Source organism: Zingiber officinale, chromosome 5B, assembly GCF_018446385.1.
Source record: "Zingiber officinale cultivar Zhangliang chromosome 5B, Zo_v1.1, whole genome shotgun sequence".
NCBI classification, from domain to species: Eukaryota; Viridiplantae; Streptophyta; class Magnoliopsida; order Zingiberales; family Zingiberaceae; genus Zingiber; species Zingiber officinale.
This window is the reverse complement of record NC_055995.1, coordinates 66,193,068-66,214,182: the sequence shown is the minus strand read 5'-3', so window position 1 is coordinate 66,214,182 and position 21,115 is coordinate 66,193,068.

The window sequence follows — 21,115 nt, the reverse complement described above, 5'->3', positions numbered from 1 at the left end:
AAATTTCCAACGAAATATAAATTCGTTGGAAGTTTCCAACGAATTATAAATTCGTTGGAAGTTTCCAACGAATTCTAAATTCGTTGGAAATTTTCAATGACTATGATTTTTGTTGTAAATTTCCAACGAAAATATGGATTCGCTGGAAGTTTCCAACGAATTTAGAATTCGTTGGAAACTTCCAACGACAATATGGATTCGTTGGAAATTTCCAACGAATTTATATTTTGTTGGTGATTTCCAACGAATATGAATTTCGTTGGAAATTTCCAACGAATATGAATTTCGTTGGAAATTTCCAACGAATCTGAATTTCGTTGGAAATTTCCAACGAAAATATGAATTCGTTGGAAATTTCCAACGAATATAAATTTCGTTGGATATTTCCAACGAAAATATGGATTCGTTGGAAACTTCCAACGAAAATATGGATTCGTTGGAAATTTCCAACGAAATTGTATTATCGTTGGCAATTGCCAACGAATGTACATTTTCGTTGGTAATATTACATTTTGAAACTTTTCCAACAAATAATTATTCGTCGCAAATATGTTTGCAACGAATACGTTTTTTAGTTGCTAATTTGCAACAAATTTAGGGTTCGTTGGAGATTTTTTCTGCTGACATTTCCAACGAATATTTATTTTCGTTGCAGTTTTCCAACGAATTTTGCAACGAATTTTAATTTTGTCGCAAAGTTTCTAACGAATTTTGCAACGAATATGATTTTCGTTGCAAAATTTCCAACGAAATCTTAATTTTTCGTCGCAAAGTTTTGGGACGGCAGATTTCCAACGAATTTTTTTTGTTGCATTTTTCGTCCCAAATCCAATATCCAACGAATTTTTTTCTAAAATTTGTTGCAAATTTTGTCCCTAAGTGACAGTTTTTTGTAGTGATAGTTCTCTTGGATTTCGTCATCTTGGCATCTCACTTCAAGCATTTCCCATGGGCAGTGCCAATTTGTTCCTATTTGAGATTGCAATATGAGATTGTGGTTTGTTGACCTTAGATGCTTTGGTAATGAAGAAAACGCCTAGAATATCTACAAATACTCAACCAGAGGTAAGAAAGGCCGCCGAGGTTGGACTCGACACGATCACTCTGTCACTCAAGTCAGCATAGGGGATAGGAAAATGTAAAAGATGTGGTATAGTAGAGTTTAGATGACAGTGTATCCGTACATATGCCCGCGGAAGTAGACTATCTTTTAAAGGGTTGTAGTTGTGACCTTACGTTACCTACATGCTTGCTCATATCTTTCGGGTGAAATGACTACATTACCCACGTTCTTTTGGAAAAATGGTATGACAAGCCACATAGGATGTAAGTTCAAACGTCGGATGAACAAACTGAAAGAGTCGAGTAAACCAAGTCAAAGAGATTTGGTGATCAAGTAGGAGTCAGACGTCCAAGATGAAAGAGTTATGTGAACTGAGTCAGAGAGGTCTAATGAACGAGTAGGAGGAGTTGGATAACTGAACTGAAAGAGTGAATCAAGACGGAGAGGTCTAGTTACCGAATAGGCTGAATCGGATGATCGAGCTGAAGAAATCAAGTAAACCAAGTCAGAAGAGTCTGGTGACCAAGTAGCCAGAGTCAGATCGGATGATTGAGCTGAATGAATCAGATGAATCGAGTCAAAAGGGTTTGGTGACTGAGTAAGCAAAGTCGAATGACTGAGCTGAAGGAATTAGGTGAACTAAGTCAGAAGAGTCTAGTGAAGTCCGATAATCATTTTGATCTCCATCTCTACTTGACTTTTGACCTATTAATTTAACCACTGATTTAGCACTATTACTGTAGACTTCTCTATCTATCACGTTAATATTTATTAATGAATTTAAATTTATATGAACGTCTTTGTTCATCTCTATGGCCTCCATCTAACTGACGTCATGCACGCCATCAACAATCAACCATCCTACAATTATTGTCTTTAGTTCCCTCGATCGGATCCATCTTTTCCTCTTCAAACTCTTTATTGCTACTCCAAACTTCATTGTGATCTCCAAGCGCTTCATGCTCTCATATCCCCTTGTTATCTTCGACCTCCTTTTAGCCATTATTTTCACATTGCATTAAAAGAGCTCCTTCTTCTCCATCAAGATCTCCGAACCATGTCACCTACACTTGTACTACACTTCTTGTAGTGTCCTTTTCCAAGGCAATCCAATCGTATTCTAGCCTTGTAAGCTCCTCTCAGTTAATAATGCACTCATGACTCCTTTACAGTGACGTACGTTCCCACCTTCCGATACGTTCCCTTGGTCCCACTACAAAATTTAATTATATTTACACTTATGTTATACTTTCTTTTTTTAATTAATTTTTTTTGTTAACAATTAAAAAAACAAACTTTTTGTTTTGTTTTCACACCCAACATATATTTTTTTAACATTTTTTTTGACACATTTTTGTTTAAACATGTTTTTTACCGGTCTCAACATTTTTTTATTGGTTTTGTTTTTTTTTAAACAAAACCAATAAAAAAATTCAAACAAAATAAAAAAAGTGAAATGCAAAGTGTATAACATATAATAAAAAAATTATTAAAAAAAATAAAATTGATAAAAAAAAAAACTCGTTAAAAAAACAAAATCAATCAAATAAAAAGAAATAAAACTAAAACAAAAAACAAAACTTGGATGAGGGAATAAAGAAAAAGGGACCGAAAAAAAAACGAATGTGTTATAGGTGAGAAAAACAGATCTCTATCCTTATCTTGCTATCATCACTCCAGTCGGACACTTCTATTTTTCTATTCAAAATATTTTTATTTATTTATCATGATTTTACTGAAATTAAGAAATTTTTATTTCACGTAGATAACTTTCATAATACACTTACCATATTTCTCATCTTCTTTTCGTAGAATAATAATTTTATTATTATTTTACTCATTGAAAAATTAATATTCTCAATTTATACTATTAAATTTAACTCAAAATCTTTTAAATCAAAATTACGATATTTTTTAAATTTCTTTAATATATATTGATGTTCTTAGTTCTAAATCCAACAACGTAAATTTAAAATAGTGAATTTTTAAATATGTGGATAAAAAATAAAAATTTAAATTTGTAATTATTTTGGAAAAGAAAGGAGGAGTATTTGAGTATTTATATATTATAAAAATTATATATGTGAAATGAGAAATCCTGGGTTCAGTAAAATATAGAAAAATAATGACGGATTCACAATATGGTTTCATAGTCTAATACATAAAAAAGGCAGAAGTACTCTAAAATTACCTCTATTAATGTGAAAAAAAATATTTAGAGAAATAAATAAAAAAAGAATTTAAATTCCAATAGATGAATGTTTTGAATATCAACCTATGAATAAATGCGTTCCAAATTTACCCAATATATATATCAAAATAATATTATTTTTAAAATTAATTAATCAAGAGAGACTATATATATATATATATATTCTCTTGATTAATTAATTTTAAAGATAATATTATTTTGATATATATATTGGGCATATGGCGCTGATATCCTGCGCGTCGCCTAGGATTTGAGCGTTTTTTTTCTTTTTAATTTTTTTAAAAGTTTTGAATTAAAAAAATAATTAAAATATTTTTTAAAAAATTAATTTTTAAGGTTCAGGTTTTGGGTTATAGTATCGAAGTTATTTTTTTTTTATTTTACTTCTAGGGTTCAGGCTTTGGGTTATAGTATCAAAGTTATTTAGGCTTCAAGCTTTGGGTTATAGTATCAAAGCTATTTAGGGTTCAGGTTTTGGGTTGTAGTATCAAAGTTTTTTTTTTAGATTTTACTTCTATGGTTCAGGCTTTGGGTTATAGTATCAAAGCTATTTTGTTTTTTAGATTTTACCTCTGGAGTTCAGGTTTCCCAATTAGATTATAGTATTTGGTTTTAAAAAAAAATTAAAATAAAATTAATTGAAGTATTTATTGAGTATTGTAATATGTTGAGGGGATATATTAATGTATTAGAAATTTATATAAGGAAATGTTAATTTTTTTAATTGATTTTTTTAATTTAAAATATTAAAAAATAAAAAAATTTAAAAAATAAAACTTGATCTTCTCTGCAATGCGTATAGTCACGTGCTGTGCATGTCGCGCCAGAGATAAAAACTATATATATATATATATATAATCCGAGTTAGAATATGAAACTTTAAAGTTGAGTCACAAATCCTTCGTATTAATGATTATTTAAGAAATAGTCAAATAATGATTAGAATAAATTATTTCCTTTCCTTAAGTCAATGAAATGTCCACGTGTTGGTTTTTTTTATGTAATCTAGGCCCATTTTGGTGAGTTCGGATTCTCCGTTTCAAATTTTTCTGTCTTCGTATCTCCTTGTTGATCGGACGAATTAGATTACATTTCAAGAATGTCTTACACATCACGAGGATACTGCACACATCTTAAAGATGTCATGATATCTTGAGATGTAATTTGATCCATCCGACTAGTAGAAGACACATGAACAGAAAAATTTGAGGACAGAGAATCCAAACTGTATTTTGATGGAGACACAAATCTCTTTTTCTACCCCATTTATCTTTTATTGAATTAGGAAAAGAAATTAGGTAGCATATGCTTTTGGCATATACCTCACGTGGTCACTCGAGGTTGATGGCCTAACCTCTCTCAAAAGAAATGGTCAATTTGTTTGTATATTGTAAATATATTTGCACATTTTTGCCATGGGAATTGTAAGGAAGGTTCCCTTACAACAAAAATATATTTTTATTATGAAATTGAGGATTTACCTCAAGTAGTACAATATATTGTGTCATCACAAGGTATTTGTTTAGGAAATTTTTTATTCATCGAATGAATTTTAAATCAAAAGGTATAATTAAATTCGTGTCCCTCAATTCAAATATAGTTTTATTTATTTGTTTTAAAATAATTTAATTTGTTAAATAAATAATTTTTATTAATAACCAAAAGTTATGACGAAACAATTCTCACCCAACAAAAATGGTTGCGGGGTGATAAAGTGAAGTATTTTCATTTTATTTATATATATATATATATTTAATTTTAGAATATAGATTTATGTTTTATAGAATATTGATTTATTATTTTTAGTTGATTCTTTTTTTAGTTTTTTAGTGGTTGAAAGATTATGTCCGTCTCTGATTATTTTCTTTTTATATATATATGAGTTAAATTATTTTTACAAACTGTACTAAGAATTCTTGTAATCAATTTTATGGTATCAGATATTCATGTCTAAAACCAGAAAATAGCTGGTGAGATGAATAATGCACTGATTGTAGAAAATATAAAGCCGATAGCTAACCTATCATCGCATTAAAAGGCACAAAGAGAAAAAAAAAACATCATCAAATAGATCAGGAATGAGTCTCCGATATACTCACTTCGATACTTAAGTTAATTTTGAGATTCAATCCAAGTAACTGTGAAAATATGATGAAGAACAATAAAAAAACATTAGAGATTTACGTGCGGAGAAGAGATCTCTTATATAATACTTTTTCTCTTGGTCCATGTAATGAGACGTCTTATTATAATAGTGTAACCCCTAATGTAATCTTTCTTACCTCTATGCCTAAAAGGTATCTCGTAGTCCCATCCTAGGGATGGTAGAGATGTATCTAGTATAGGTTACAAACATACATTTCAAGGATTTTTCTAACAAACTTCTATGCAACATTAAATGAGAAAATTAACTGATAGGCCAAACAAATTAACGGACCTTTAGTTGATATCCTTTAGTAGTGAACATGTGTCGCTTAAGAGAAAGTCTTGTAAGTCCGTAAATGAAGAATTTGAACCTGGATGGGCCTCCAAGGGGTTTGAGGTCCTAATAGGCCCCCAGTGATATTCCTTCAGTGGAGTCAGCCTTGTTGGAATTCGATCGAACCTGGTGTACTACCAGATTCGTGTTGGTACAATATTCCCTAGGTCATGGTTGACCTGGTTGACTGAGCTTGAATTGGGTCAAGCTCGAGTCTTAATGTTTATGTTTCGATGTTTGACAATACATGGAGACAAGACATGGAGATTGCAGGTGTAATTGTTCATGTGGTGAAATTGTGAACCTCCTCTATAAGCTAAAAGAACTAGAAAACGAAACTTAATAATTGTGTTCTTTAGAATTCTGTATATACAAAGGTTACGCGGATTCCAATCAGATGGGGACAATAGTAAGTTAACCTCGGGGTTTTGTGTTTACTTTAGAAGATGAAGCCATAACAATGGCGGAGTGTTAATCATAGATGTTTTTCAGACTCCGCCATGGAAGCTGAGTATGTGGCAGCCTCTGAGGTAGCCATAGAAGTTGTATGGCTCAGATACTTCTTGATAGACTTAGATGTGATTCCTGGTTTGCCCAAAATTATTACAGTGAATTGTAATAATAAGTGGTGCAGTAGCAAACTCGAAGGAACCACAAGCCCATAAGGCAAGTAAACACATAGAGCGCAAGTACCACCCAATACGAGACATCGTATAACGAGAAAAAGTTGTTGTCACCTAGATTGCATCAGATGATAACCTGGAAGATCCTTTCACTAAGGCCCTTAAGGCAAGAACTTTTGATGGACATATTGAAGAGTTGGGAATCAGATGTATGGCAGGGTATATGGCAGCATAGTCTTTTAGTATAAGTGGGAGATTGTTGGAATATATACTAAAAGCCTAGCTTTTATATAAACATTTATTTAGAAATAAAAATCACATTAGTCAAATATTTACATTTATATGCTAAGTGAAGTTGTTCACTTATCTAGAAACAAGGAAGCGCCCAACGATTGGTTAGTCCAAGGAAGATCGTACCGGTTCCACTCTACAAAAATTTTGTACAAGTGTCGAATATTTCCTTAATAACCTATTGTGTTCTTTAGAAGTTAAATTAGGAATCGCAAACGGAACTTAACATTATTGATTCCAAATTTAACTTATTTGTTCTTAATTGTTTAGACTTGGATCGCAAGCAGAACTTAACACTATTGATCCAAACCCACCTATGTTATAAATTTAATTAAATATTAATTTCCAAAATTGGCTTCCAGGTTAAACATGGAGAGGCACTAGACCTTCTTGGATATGGGAGCAACCACCACTTCCTAGACAAAGCCTTTTAAGGAAAGCTAATATTTAATTTCTTTATATAACTCTAGGTTTAACCAAAAAGAACAATCGAATCACAAATTAAAAAAAAAACAAAAACACAAACTCGAATAACAAATCCGAAAAACTAGAATCTATTGTCTCTTGTGTTTGGAATTCTAACAAAGAAAAATAACTAGCATGATGCGGAAGAAAATTACTAGTTATACCTTTTCTTTGCAAGTTAATGACCTCAAGATCTTCCTGCCGTATTCCTCGCCTCGCCATGGATGTCATGTGAGCGACAATCCTCCAAGATGAACACCACCCAAAAAGGCTTCTCCTCCTTGTAGTATTCGACCACCACCACTAAAGAGAAAAAAGAGAGCAAAGGGAGAAGAGAGGGAGAAAGGGCCGACCACTTGAGGATCACCAAGCAAGAGAATGAGAATAGTGTTTTTTTTATGAGGCCTCCTCTCTCCTTCTTTTATATTATTTGCCCAAGGCAAATAAGGAAAGAATTTTTACAAAGATTTAAATCTTCCTCTTGTTTTTCCTTTTCCCTTTTTATTTTTCCTTTTCTTTCCTCTTGATTGAATCAATCACCAAATCATTGATTGATTTGATTTTATTTGGCCGACCCCTTGCTTGGGCACCAAGCAAGGGTGGCCGACCCCTTAAAAAGGAAAAAATATTTTTTATAAAATTTTATAAAAGAAGAAAACTTCTTATAAAATTTTACAAGCTCTCTTTCTAAAAGTGGATGTTAAAAAAGGAAAATTTTAAAAATTAAAATCATGTTTTAAAATTAAAAATTTCTCTTAAAAAATTTCCTTTTTTAACATGCTTACAAAAATAGAAAATTTTAATTTTAAAACTTTTCTTCCTTTTTTCTAAAACCATGAAGATGGTTAAAATATGAAAGTTTTAAAACTCTCTATTAAACCATGTGACCTAATTCAAATAAAGAAAGTTTTTAAAATTAAAATCTCTCTTTTAAAACTTGTAGTTTTCTACAAAGAGAAGATTTTAAAAATTCAAAACACTCCTCTTATTTGAATTAATTATGACCGGCCCATACTTGCTTGATCACCAAGCAAGAGGGGTGACCCTCTTAAGGAGATGGTGGTCGGCCATTGCTTGGTCACCAAGAAATGGGCCGGACTCCTTCTTGGACATCAAAAAGAGCTTTTATTTGGATGGACTTGAGGCACTAATGAGGCTACGATAGGGACCTAGAGGAAAAATTGATTTTGGCCTTCCGATGAGCTTGAGTATCCCGTGTTCACCCCGAACACACAACTCAAATTCATCAACAATAACTCATTCCACTAGAGAGTTATTGTTGCACTACCGCACCAATCCCAAATTACATTTATGAGCTCCTTCTTATCATGAGTGTGTTAGTCTCCCTGTGTTTAAGATATCAAATGTCCACTAATTAAGTAAGTTACTGACAACCCACTTAATTAATATCTAAGTCCAAGAGTAGTACCACTCAACCTCATTGTCATGTCGGGCGAAGTCCACCTGCAGGGTTTAACATGACAATCCTTATGAGCTCCTCTTGGGGACATTCTCAACCTAGATTACTAGGACACAATTTCCTTTTATAATCAACAACACACACTATAAGTAATATCATTTCCTAACTTATCGGACCTATTGATTTATCAAACTAAATCTCACCTTTGATAAGTTAAAGAAATAGATACTAAATATATATGCTTATTATTATATTAGGATTAAGAGTACACACTTCTATAATAACTAAGGTCTAGTTCTTTTATTAAGTCAGTATAAAAAAAACTTATCTAAAATGGTCCTACTCAATACACTTAGAGTGTACTAGTGTAATTTATTAGTCAAGATAAACTAATAACTAATTACACTACGACTTTACCAGTGGTTTGTTCCTTTCCATCTTAATTGTGAGCAACTGTTTATAATTTATAAAGAGCTGATAACATGATCTTCTGTGTGTGACACCACACACCATGTTATCTATTTTATAAATTAATTGAACAACTATATTTATCAAATAAATATAGACATTTGACCAATGTGATTCTTTTATTTCAAAAATAAATGTTTACAAAAACTAGGCTTTTAGTATACACTAACAATCTCCCACTTATACTAAAAGACTAAGCTGCCATATCTGTTGCCATACATCTGATTCTCATCCCCTCCACATGTCGATCAAAAGCTTTCATTGGAAGGGCCTTAGTGAAAGGATCTGCCAGGTTATCTACTGATGCAATCTTGGCGACGACAACTTCTCCTCGCTTGACGATGTCTCATATCAGGTGGTACTTGCGCTCTATATGTTTACTCACCTTATGGGCTCGTGGTTCCTTCGAGTTTGCAACTGCACCGCTATTATCACAATAAATTGTGATGATTTGGGGCAAACCAGGAATCACATCTAAGTCCATTAGAAAGTTCCTGAGCCATACAGTTTCTTTGGTTGTCTCAGAGGCTGCCACATACTCAACTTCCATGGTTGAGTCTGAAACGTATTTATGCTTAACACTCCTCCATGCAATGGCTCCACCTCCTAAAGTAAACACATAGCCTGAAGTAGACTTACTATTGTCCCTATCTGATTGGAAATCCGAATCCGTGTAACCCACAGGGAGCAAATCGTCTGCTTGGTAAACTAGCATGTAATCTCTAGTCCTTCTCAGGTACTTCGACATATTCTTTACAACAGTCCAATGTCCTTGTCCAGGGTTACTCTGATATCTGCTAACCATGCCCACGGTAAAACAGATATCAGGTCTCGTACACAACATTGCATACATAAGGCTTCCTACAACCGAAGCATAAGGAACTGCCTTCATATCCTCTATCTCTTTTGATGTCTTCAGAGACATCTCTTTAGATAAGACTACTCCATGCATAAAAGGTAAGAAACCTTTCTTGGAATTCTGCATGCTAAAACGAGCAAGGATTGCATCTATATATGAAGCTTGAGATATGCACAACATCATTTTCTTGCGATCCCTTATGACTTTAATCCCAAGAATGTGTGCACATTCTCCTAAGTCCTTTATATCAAATTGTTTGGATAACCATAGCCTTACGTCCGATAACACTTTGACATTGTTGACAATTAACAAAATATCATTTACGTATAGTACAAGAAATACCATCACGTTTCTGTTACACTTCTTGTATATACAAGACTCATCCAGACTCTGAATAAATCCATATGACTGGATTACTTCGTTAAACCGGATGTTCCAAGATCTTGAAGCTTGCTTTAGTCCATAAATGGACCGATTCAGCTTGCACACTAGATGCTCTTTGCCTTTTTCAATGAATCCCTCTGGTTGCTTCATATGGATGTTTTCTTCAAGACTTCCGTTAAGGAAAGCAGTCTTGACATCCATTTGCCAAATCTCATAATTCATATGAGCAGCAATGAATAAGAGTATCCGGATAGACTTTAGCATAGCTACCGACGAAAAAGTCTCCTCATAATCGATTCCCTCATTCTGAGTATACCCTTTTGCAACAAGCCTTGCTTTGAAGGTTTCTACCTTCCCATCCATCTCTCTTTTCTTTTTATAGATCCACTTGCATCCAATGGCTTTTACACCATCAGGTGGTTCTACAAGCTCCCAGACCTTATTAGAATACATAGACTCTATTTCAGAATTCATTGCCTTTTGCCAAGATACTATATCTATATCTTGGAGTGCTTCGTCATATGTCTGGAGATCAGGTTCATGTTTACCCGGGATCAAGTCCGAAGACTCTCCCAAAAATATGAATCTCTCAGGTTGCCTTACAACCCTCCCACTACGACGAGGCACTGTCTGCGGTTGTGTATCATGTGTGACATGTGTTGCAGTCTCTTGTGGTACTTTATCTTGTACTGTTGGTACTGAAGTAGACGTGTCCTCTCTCATTTCTTCTAGAATAATTTTACTTTTGGGCTTGTGGTCTATTATATAGTCTTCTTCTAAAAACTAGGCATTGACGCTAACAATGACCTTCTGGTCTTTAGGATTATAAAATAAAGCACCTTTCGTTCCTCTAGGATAACCCACAAACACGCGAACTTCTGTACGAGATTCTAACTTATTAGCTGTTGGTTGCTACTCGGAAAACCTAGAGGTTCCACAGTACAAAAATTTTGTACAAAGGTCTGAACCTTTTCCTAGCTACCATGTGTTCTTTTAAATTAAATTTTGGATCACCTGCGGAACTTAACACGTTTGATCCAAAACTTAATCTATTTGTTCTTTTAGGTTTTGACTTGGATCTCCTGCGGAACTTAACACGTTCGACCCAAATCACCTTAAGTTATTAATTCCATTAAATATTAATTTCCATAATTGGTTCCCAGTACTGACGTGGCGAGGCACACGTCCTTCTTGGATATGGGAGCAACCACCACCGACTAGACAAAACCTTTTATAGAAATCTAATATTTAATTTCCTAAAATAACTTTAGGTTAACCAAAAAGAACAATCAAATCACAAGGAAAAGAAAAAACAAAAGAACACAACATTGAAAAACATATTCGAAATTCTAGAACGTAAGCCTCTTGTATTTGGTATTATTTCCATAAATAACTAGCATGATGCGGAAAGAAAAATTACTAGTTATACCTTGTAGAAAAACCTCTTGATCTTCTATCGTATTCCTCTTCTAACCTCGGACGTTGTGTGGGCAACGATCTTCCGAGATGAGAAATCACCAACCACCTTCTTCTCCTCCTAGCTAGGTTCGGCCACAAAGAAAGAAGCTTCACCAAGGAAGAAAATCAAAACACCAACCAAGCTCCAAGAGATGCTAGCTTCCTCTCCTTCTTCTTCTTCTTCTCCAAGTAGTATCCGGCCACCACAAGAGCTCCAAGGGAATAGAGGGGTTCGGCCACCACAAGAGGAAGAGAGGGAAAGGATGGCCGGCCACACCAAGGAACAAAAGAGGGAGAGAAAATAATAGAGGTTGTATCTCATGAAGGCACCCCTACCCCTTCTTTTATATTTCTTGGCCTAGGTAAATTAGGAAATTTAATTACAATAAAATTTCTTTAATTTCCTTGACATGATTTAATTGAGAAAAATAAAATAAAATTTCCCAAATCAAAACTAATGGCCGGCCACATCAATGAAGGAAAAAATTAGACAAGTTTTAATCAACAATTAAAACTTCCTAATTTATTTCCGGAAATTTTAAAAATAAAATTTCTCTTTAAAAATCTCTTCATGGTTGATAAAAGGAAATTTCTATAATTTTAATTTTATCAACATGTGAATAATTTTAAAGAGAAAATAAAATATCTCACCAATCTACAAATAAGGAAAGAGATCTAATCTCTTTCTTTAATCTTTTGTAGATCTTTTACAAGAGAGATATTTTAATTTTAATTCTCTTTAATAAATTATTTCTTCCACATAATAAAATTAAAATTAAAATCCTTTTTTAATTTAATTTGGGCCCCCACTAGCTTGGGTTCAAGCTAGGGCCGACCACCCAATTTACTAGGCCGACCCTAGCTTGGTCCCAAGCTAGCTTGGCCGGCCCCTATCTGGTGGGTATGAAGGTGGGTATAGGTGGGTATAGTACTCTATAAATAAGAGGCTACGATAGGGACCGAGAGGAGGAATTGGTTTTGGTCTCCGATAAAATTAAGCATCGCCCCCAACACACAACTTAATTTTATCAATAATAATTCATTCCACTAGAGAACTATTATTGAACTACCGCACCAATCCCAAATTATATTTTTGGGCTCCTTCTTATTATGAGCGTGTTAGTCTCCCTGTGTTTAAAATATCGAATGTCCACTAATTAAGTGAGTTACTGACAACTCATTTAATTAATATCTAAGTCCAAGAGTAGTACCACTCAACCTTATCGTCATGTCGGACTAAGTCCACCTGCAGGGTTTAACATGACAATCCTTATGAGCTCCTCTTGGGGACATTATCAACCTAGTATCTCTAGGACACAGTTTCCTTCTATAATCAACAACACACACTATAAGTGATATCATTTTCCAACTTATCGGGCTTATTGATTCATCGAATTAAATCTCACCCATTGATAAATTAAAGAAATAAATATCAAATATATATGTTTGTTATTATATTAGGATTAAGAGCACACACTTTCATAATAATTGAGGTTTTTGTTCCTTTATAAAGTCAGTATAAAAGAAACAACCTCAAATGATCCTACTCAATACACTCTAAGTGTACTAGTGTAATTATACAGTCAAGATAAACTAATACCTAATTACACTACGACCTTCTAATGATTTGTTCCTTTCCATTTTGGTCGTGAGCTACTGTTTATAATTTATAAGGTACTGATAACATTATCTTCTGCATGTGACACCACATGCTATGTTATCTACAATATAAATTAATTGAACAACTACAAACAAATGTAGATAATTTGACCAAATGTGATTCTTTATTCAAAACAAATGTTTACAAAAGCTTAGGCTTTCAGTATACACTCCAACAATCTCCCACTTATACTAATGACTAAGCTGCCATATCTTCTACCATACATCTGATTCCCATTCCCTCCACATGCCGATCGAAAGCTTTCGCCGGAAGGGCCTTAGTGAAAGGATCTGCCAGGTTATCTGCTGATGCAATCTTGGCGATGACAACTTCTCCTCGCTTCACGATATCTCGTATCGGTGGTACTTGCGCTCTATATGTTTACTTGCCTTATGAGCTCGTGGTTCCTTCGAGTTTGCAATTGCACCGCTATTATCACAATAAATTGTGATAATTTTGGGCAAACCAGAATCACATCTAAGTCCATTAAAGTTTCTGAGCTATACTGCTTCTTTAGCGCCTCAGAGGCTGCTACATACTCAGCTTCCATGGTTGAGTCCGAACGCATTTCTGCTTAACACTCCTCCATGAAATGGCTCCACCTCCTAAAGTAAACACATAGCCTGATGTAGACTTACTGTTATCCCTATCGATTGGAAATCAATCCGTGTAACCCACAGGGAGCATATCTGCTTGGTAAACTAGCATATAATCTCTAGTCCTTCTCAGGTACTTTAATATATGCTTTACCGCAGTCCAATGTCCTTGTCCAGGGTTACTCTGATATCTACTGACCATGCCCACGGCAAAACAGATATCAGGTCTCGTACATAGCATTGCATACATTAGGCTTCCTACAGCCGAAGCATAAGGAACTGCTTTCATGTCCTCTATCTCTTTCGATGTCTTTGGAGACATCTCTTTTGATAGAGCTACTCCATGTCTAAAAGGTAAGAAACCTTTCTTGGAATCCTGCATGCTAAAACGAGCAAGGATTGTATCTATATATGAAGCTTGGGACAGACACAACATTCTTTTCTTACGATCCCTTATAACTTTGATCCCAAGAATGTGTGCACAATCTCCTAAGTCCTTCATATCAAATTGTTTGGACAACCATACCCTTACGTCTGATAATACCTTGACATTGTTGCCAATTAACAAAATATCATTTACGTATAGTACAAGAAATACCATCACGTTTCTGTTACACTTCTTGTATATACAAGACTCATCCAGACTCTGAATAAATCCATATGACTGGATTACTTCGTTAAACCGGATGTTCCAAGATCTTGAAGCTTGCTTTAGTCCATAAATGGACCGATTCAGCTTGCACACTAGATGCTCTTTGCCTTTTTCAATGAATCCCTCTGGTTGCTTCATATGGATGTTTTCTTCAAGACTTCCGTTAAGGAAAGTAGTCTTGACATCCATTTGCCAAATCTCATAATTCATATGAGTAGCAATGAATAAGAGTATCCGGATAGACTTTAGCATAGCTACCGACGAAAAAGTCTCCTCATAATCGATTCCCTCATTCTGAGTATACCCTTTTGCAACAAGCCTTGCTTCGAAGGTTTCTACCTTCCCATCCATCTCTCTTTTCTTTTTATAGATCCACTTGCATCCAATGGCTTTTACACCATCAGGTGGTTCTACAAGCTCCCAGACCTTATTAGAATACATAGACTCTATTTCAGAATTCATTGCCTTTTGCCAAGATACTACATCTATATCTTGGAGTGCTTCGTCATATGTCTGGGGATCAGGTTCATGTTTACCCGGGATCAAGTCCGAAGACTCTCCCAAAAACATGAATCTTTCAGGTTGCCTTACAACCCTCCCACTACGACGAGGCACTGTTTGTGGTTGTGTATCATGTGTGACACGTGTTGCAGTCTCTTGTGGTACTTCATCTTGTACTATTGGTACTGATGTAGACGTGTCCTCTCTAAGTTCTTCTAAAACAACTTTGCTACTGAGCTTGTGATCTATTATATAGTCTTCTTATAAAAGCGGGCATTGGTGCTAACAATGACCTTCGGTCTTTAGGACTATAAACCACCTTCGTTCCTTTGGGATATCCTACAAACACGCGAAATTCTATACGGATTCTAACTTATCGATGTCTGTTTCACATGTGCCGGAATACCCCAACCGAATATGTCTTAGATCGGGTTTCGCCCATTCAACAATTCTATGGGAGTAGAAGAAACCGATTTAGAAGGTACTAAGTTCGAACGTCGCTGCTGTTTCCAGAGCATATCCCCAAGAATTTGGTAATTCTGAATAATTCATCATCGATCTAACCATTTCCATAAGAGTCATATTCCTTCGTTCCGCTACACCATTCTATTGGGTGTTCCGGTGCGGACAATTGGGATTGAATCCCTCCGATAAGTAATTCCTAAACTCTCCTAAGAGGTATTCGCCACCACGATCAGATCGTAGTGTCTTGATACTTTTACCTAATCGTTTCTCTACATCAGCCTTGTATTCTTTGAACTTATCAAAGCACTCGGACTTGCGGCGCATTAAGTAAATGTATCCGTATCTTGAATAATCGTCTATGAAAGAGACAAAATATTCAAAACCTCCTCTTGCTTGGACAGACATAGGACCACACAAATCAGAGTGAACAAATCTAACACTTCTTTGGCTCTATACCCCTTGGCCTTGAACGGCCTTTTGGTCATTTTACCTTCTAAGCAGGATTCACAAGTTGGAAAATTTTCCAACTCTAATGAACTCAAAAGTCCATCAGCTATAAGCCTCTGAATCCTACTTAAGTTAATATGTCCAAGCCTTAGATGCCAAAGATATGCTTGGTTCATTTCCGAAGGTTCTTTTCTCTTATTAGAATTAGAAGATGAGTTATAAATTTTCATGTTTTGCTTTGTGGAAGAAATTGGATTTAAAGTATACAAATTGCCAACTAATGCACCAGAACAGATAATCACTTTATTTCTTTTAATAACTACATCGTTACTAAAGGAAACTGAATATCCATCTAAAAACAGTTTAGAAACTAAAATTAAATTCTTTCTAAAACTGGGTACATAAAGATAATTTCTTAAAATCAAATTTCTATTTCTACTAAAAGATAAGTAGACGTCTCCCACTGCAACAGCTGCCACTTTAGTAGCATTGTCCATGTAGACGGTAATCTCTTCTTCAGATAGTCGTCGGGTTTCCTGGAACCCTTGCAGGGAATTCCAGACATGATCAGTGGCTCCCGTATCTACACACCAGGTGCTGGTAGATAACACCGCTAAACATGTTTCAACAACTAGAGCATGAGATATACCTTTGTTTTGGTTCCTACGAGAACAGTCCGCCTTCCAATGTCCTGCCTGCTTACAGATGAAGCACTTGCCCTTGGGCTTCTTCACTCCAGCTTTAAATCCCATACTCTGAGATTTATTCACTTTCTTTGCTGAGCCAACTTGTTTCTTCTTCTTCTTTCCTTTCGGTTTAGAAGTAGAACCATTTTCAGCATAGTGAATTTGAGAATTGTGATGAAATAATCCTTCTGCTGCTTGAAGTTCTGTCAGTAGTTCCCCTAATGAATAAATCCTTTTATTCATATTATAATTCAGGCGGAACTGCTCAAAACTTCTAGGTAGCGTTTGGAGGATCATATCGATCTGGGTTTCCCCATCAATTTCTCCTCCAAGGATTTGTATCTCATTCAGATAAGCCATCATCTTTAGGATATGATCCCTTACAGGAGTACCCTCTTGCATGGTGGCTGTCATTATCTTTCTCATAGCTTCTTGTCTAGAAGCCCTATCCTGATGACCAAAGAGTTCCTTGAGATTGTTCATAATATCATAAGTTGTTGGTAAATCTTGATGTCGATGTTGCAATACATTTGACATTGAAGCCAAATGTAACACCGCGCCATCTCATCTCCCTTTACCCATCTCTTATGATATTCAATCTCATCTGGGTAGATTCACTGGGTGCATCGACAAGGTTCGATCGCAAATTTATAGCTTTCAGAAGCAATGAACAATGTCCGTGTTCCTTTTCAAATCTATGTAATTAGGTCCAAGAAGTCTATTTTGTTGAAGTATGATGGACGGTGGGTTGAAAGTCATCCTAAGAATCACAAATAACTTTTGGTCGAACTCTAAATTTAGAATAATATTGATTCCTCAAACAATACTATTTTAAATTAACAACACCTCATAACACCGTGAATTTTGTATGCCACGTTAGTGTGGACGTATACAAATTTAACATTTGTAAAGGAGGGTTTTAACCCATTAATTTTATTATCTTGTCAACCTAACTTTGACAAATAAAATTAATAGTTGGTATTATTTGGTCACACAAATAATAGCAGTGACTCCGATGAGGAGGATACTATTAGATGTGTCTATGTATACCATTACTTGACACTAAGTCCATTAATAAGATTATGCCCTTCCGTTGGGGAAGATCACGCTCTTAATTAACTTCCTATAGTCATCCAAAATGGAAGTCTGTTCTAGTGATCCGCAAACAAGCTCATCCGTATGGAGGAAGGCACTCGAGCCAACGCGCAAGCTTGTTTGCTTCACTTACAAACCAAGAATGGAGACCATGGGATTTACTTAAAATCCCTCCCACTTAGTTATTTATAAATGAGGAATTTTAACTATGCTAGCCTACTTAACTTGTAAACTAACATGCACACATAGCACAATATAAAAGCAATAAATAGAAAATCTAATTTTCAACTATTATGGCTTTTATCTCTAGTTGTCCTCCGTGTGTTGTCATCCCAAGCTGCTGCCATATTTGGCCACCGCTACCGGGTCTAGCTGTCGCATCCATCTTGCTCCTAGTTCCGCTGCGCCTCTGGTCCTTAGAAGGTTCCACGCTTTGCAAGATTCGATCCGCGACATAAATAGAATTTTACATTTTTGATTCTATATTCCATAAAAGGAATGTACATGTATCTAGATCAAAAATAAAATCCTAATAAAACTAAATACGGCTGCCGTATTTTAATACAATCATGCACACACATATAAATGCCCTTGACATGTCCAAGGGTCCAATCACACACATAATAACTAAAAGTCATAATAGTTGGATCCTGCATCCACAAAGTTAGCACATCCTACTATTAACCTGCCTAAATTATGTATGACATGTGCATAATTAACCTAATACAAAATACACAGAGGCAAAACCCTAGCTCTGATACCAATTGTTGGTTGCTACTCGGAAAACCTAGAGGTTCCACTGTACAAAGATTTTGTACAAAGGTCTGAACCTTTTCCTAGCTACCATGTGTTCTTTTAAATTAAATTTTGGATCGCCTGCGGAACTTAACACGTTTGATCTAAAACTTAATCTATTTGTTCTTTTAGGTTTTGACTTGGATCTCCTGCGGAACTTAACACGTTCGACCCAAATCACCTTAAGTTATTAATTCCATTAAATATTAATTTCCATAATTGGTTCCCAGTACTGACGTGGCGAGGCACACGGCCTTCTTGGATATGGGAGCAACCACCACCGACTAGACAAAACTTTTTATAGAAATCTAATATTTAATTTCCTAAAATAACTTTAGGTTAACCAAAAAGAACAATCAAATCACAAGGAAAAGAAAAAACAAAAGAACACAACATCGAAAAATATATTCGAAATTCTAGAACGTAAGCCTCTTGTATTTGGTATTATTTCCATAAATAACTAGCATGATCCGGAAAGAAAAATTACTAGTTATACCTTGTAGAAAAACCTCTTGATCTTCTATCGTATTCCTCTTCTAACCTCGGACGTTGTGTGGGCAACGATCTTCCGAGATGAGAAATCACCAACCACCTTCTTCTCCTCCTAGCTAGGTTCGGCCACAAAGAAAGAAGCTTCACCAAGGAAGAAAATCAAAACACCAACCAAGCTCCAAGAGATGCTAGCTTCCTCTTCCTCTTCTTCTTCTTCTCCAAGTAGTATCCGGCCACCACAAGAGCTCCAAGGGAATAGAGGGGTTCGACCACCACAAGAGGAAGAGAGGGAAAGGATGGCCGGCCACACCAAGGAACAAAAGAGGGAGAGAAAATAATAGAGGTTGTATCTCATGAAGGCACCCCTACCTCTTCTTTTATATTCCTTGGCCTAGGTAAATTAGGAAATTTAATTACAATAAAATTTCCTTGACATGATTTAATTGAGAAAAATAAAATAAAATTTCCCAAATCAAAACTAATGGCCGGCCACATCAATGAAGGAAAAAATTAGACAAGTTTTAATCAACAATTAAAACTTCCTAATTTATTTCCGGAAATTTTAAAAATAAAATTTCTCTTTAAAAATCTCTTCATGGTTGATAAAAGGAAATTTCTATAATTTTAATTTTATCAACATGTGAATAATTTTAAAGAGAAAATAAAATATCTCACCAATCTACAAATAAGGAAAGAGATCTAATTTCTTTCTTTAATCTTTTGTAGATCTTTTACAAGAGAGATATTTTAATTTTAATTCTCTTTAATAAATTATTTCTTCCACATAATAAAAATTAAAATTAAAATCCCTTTTAAATTTAATTTGGCCGGCCCCCACTAGCTTGGGTTCAAGCTAGGGCCGGCCACCCAATTTTATACCTAGGCCGGCCCTAGCTTGGTTCCCAAGCTAGCTTGGCCTTGGTGGGTATAGAAGGTGGGTATAGGTGGGTATAGTACTCTATAAATAAGAGGCTACGATAGAGACCGAGAGGAGGAATTATTTTGGTCTCCCGATAAAATTCGTGTTCGCCCCGAACACACAACTTAATTTTATCAATAATAATTCATTCCACTAGAGAACTATTATTGAACTACCGCACCAATCCCAAATTACATTTTTGGGCTCCTTCTTATTATGAGCGTGTTAGTCTCCCTGTGTTTAAGATATCGAATGTCCACTAATTAAGTGAGTTACTGACAACTCATTTAATTAATATCTAAGTCCAAGAGTAGTACCACTCAACCTTATCGTCATGTCGGACTAAGTCCACCTGCAGGGTTTAACATGACAATCCTTATGAGCTCCTCTTGGGGACATTATCAACCTAGTATCTCTAGGACACAGTTTCCTTCTATAATCAACAACACACACTATAAGTGATATCATTTCCCAACTTATCGGGCTTATTGATTCATCGAACTAAATCTCACCCATTGATAAATTAAAGAAATAAATATCAAATATATATGTTTGTTATTATATTAGGATTAAGAGCACACACTTCCATAATAACTGAGGTTTTTGTTCCTTTATAAAGTCAGTATAAAAGAAACAACCTCAAATGATCCTACTCAATACACTCTAAGTGTACTAGTGTAATTATACAGTCAAGATAAACTGATACCTAATTACACTACGACCTTCTAATGATTTGTTCCTTTCTATTTTGGTCATGAGCTACTGTTTATAATTTATAAGGTACTGATAACATTATCTTCTGCATGTGACACCACATGCTATGTTATCTACAATATAAATTAATTGAACAACTACAAACAAATGTAGATAATTTGACCAAATGTGATTCTTTATTCAAAACAAATGTTTACAAAAGCTTAGGCTTTCAGTATACCCTCCAACATTAGCATCTGCTTTCAGCACATGTGCTGGACTACCCCAAATTCGAATGTCTTAGACTGGGCTTTCACCCATTCCACAATTCTGTGAGAGTAGAAGGTACTGATTTAGAAGGTACTAAGTTCAGAATGTGTGCTACAGTTTCT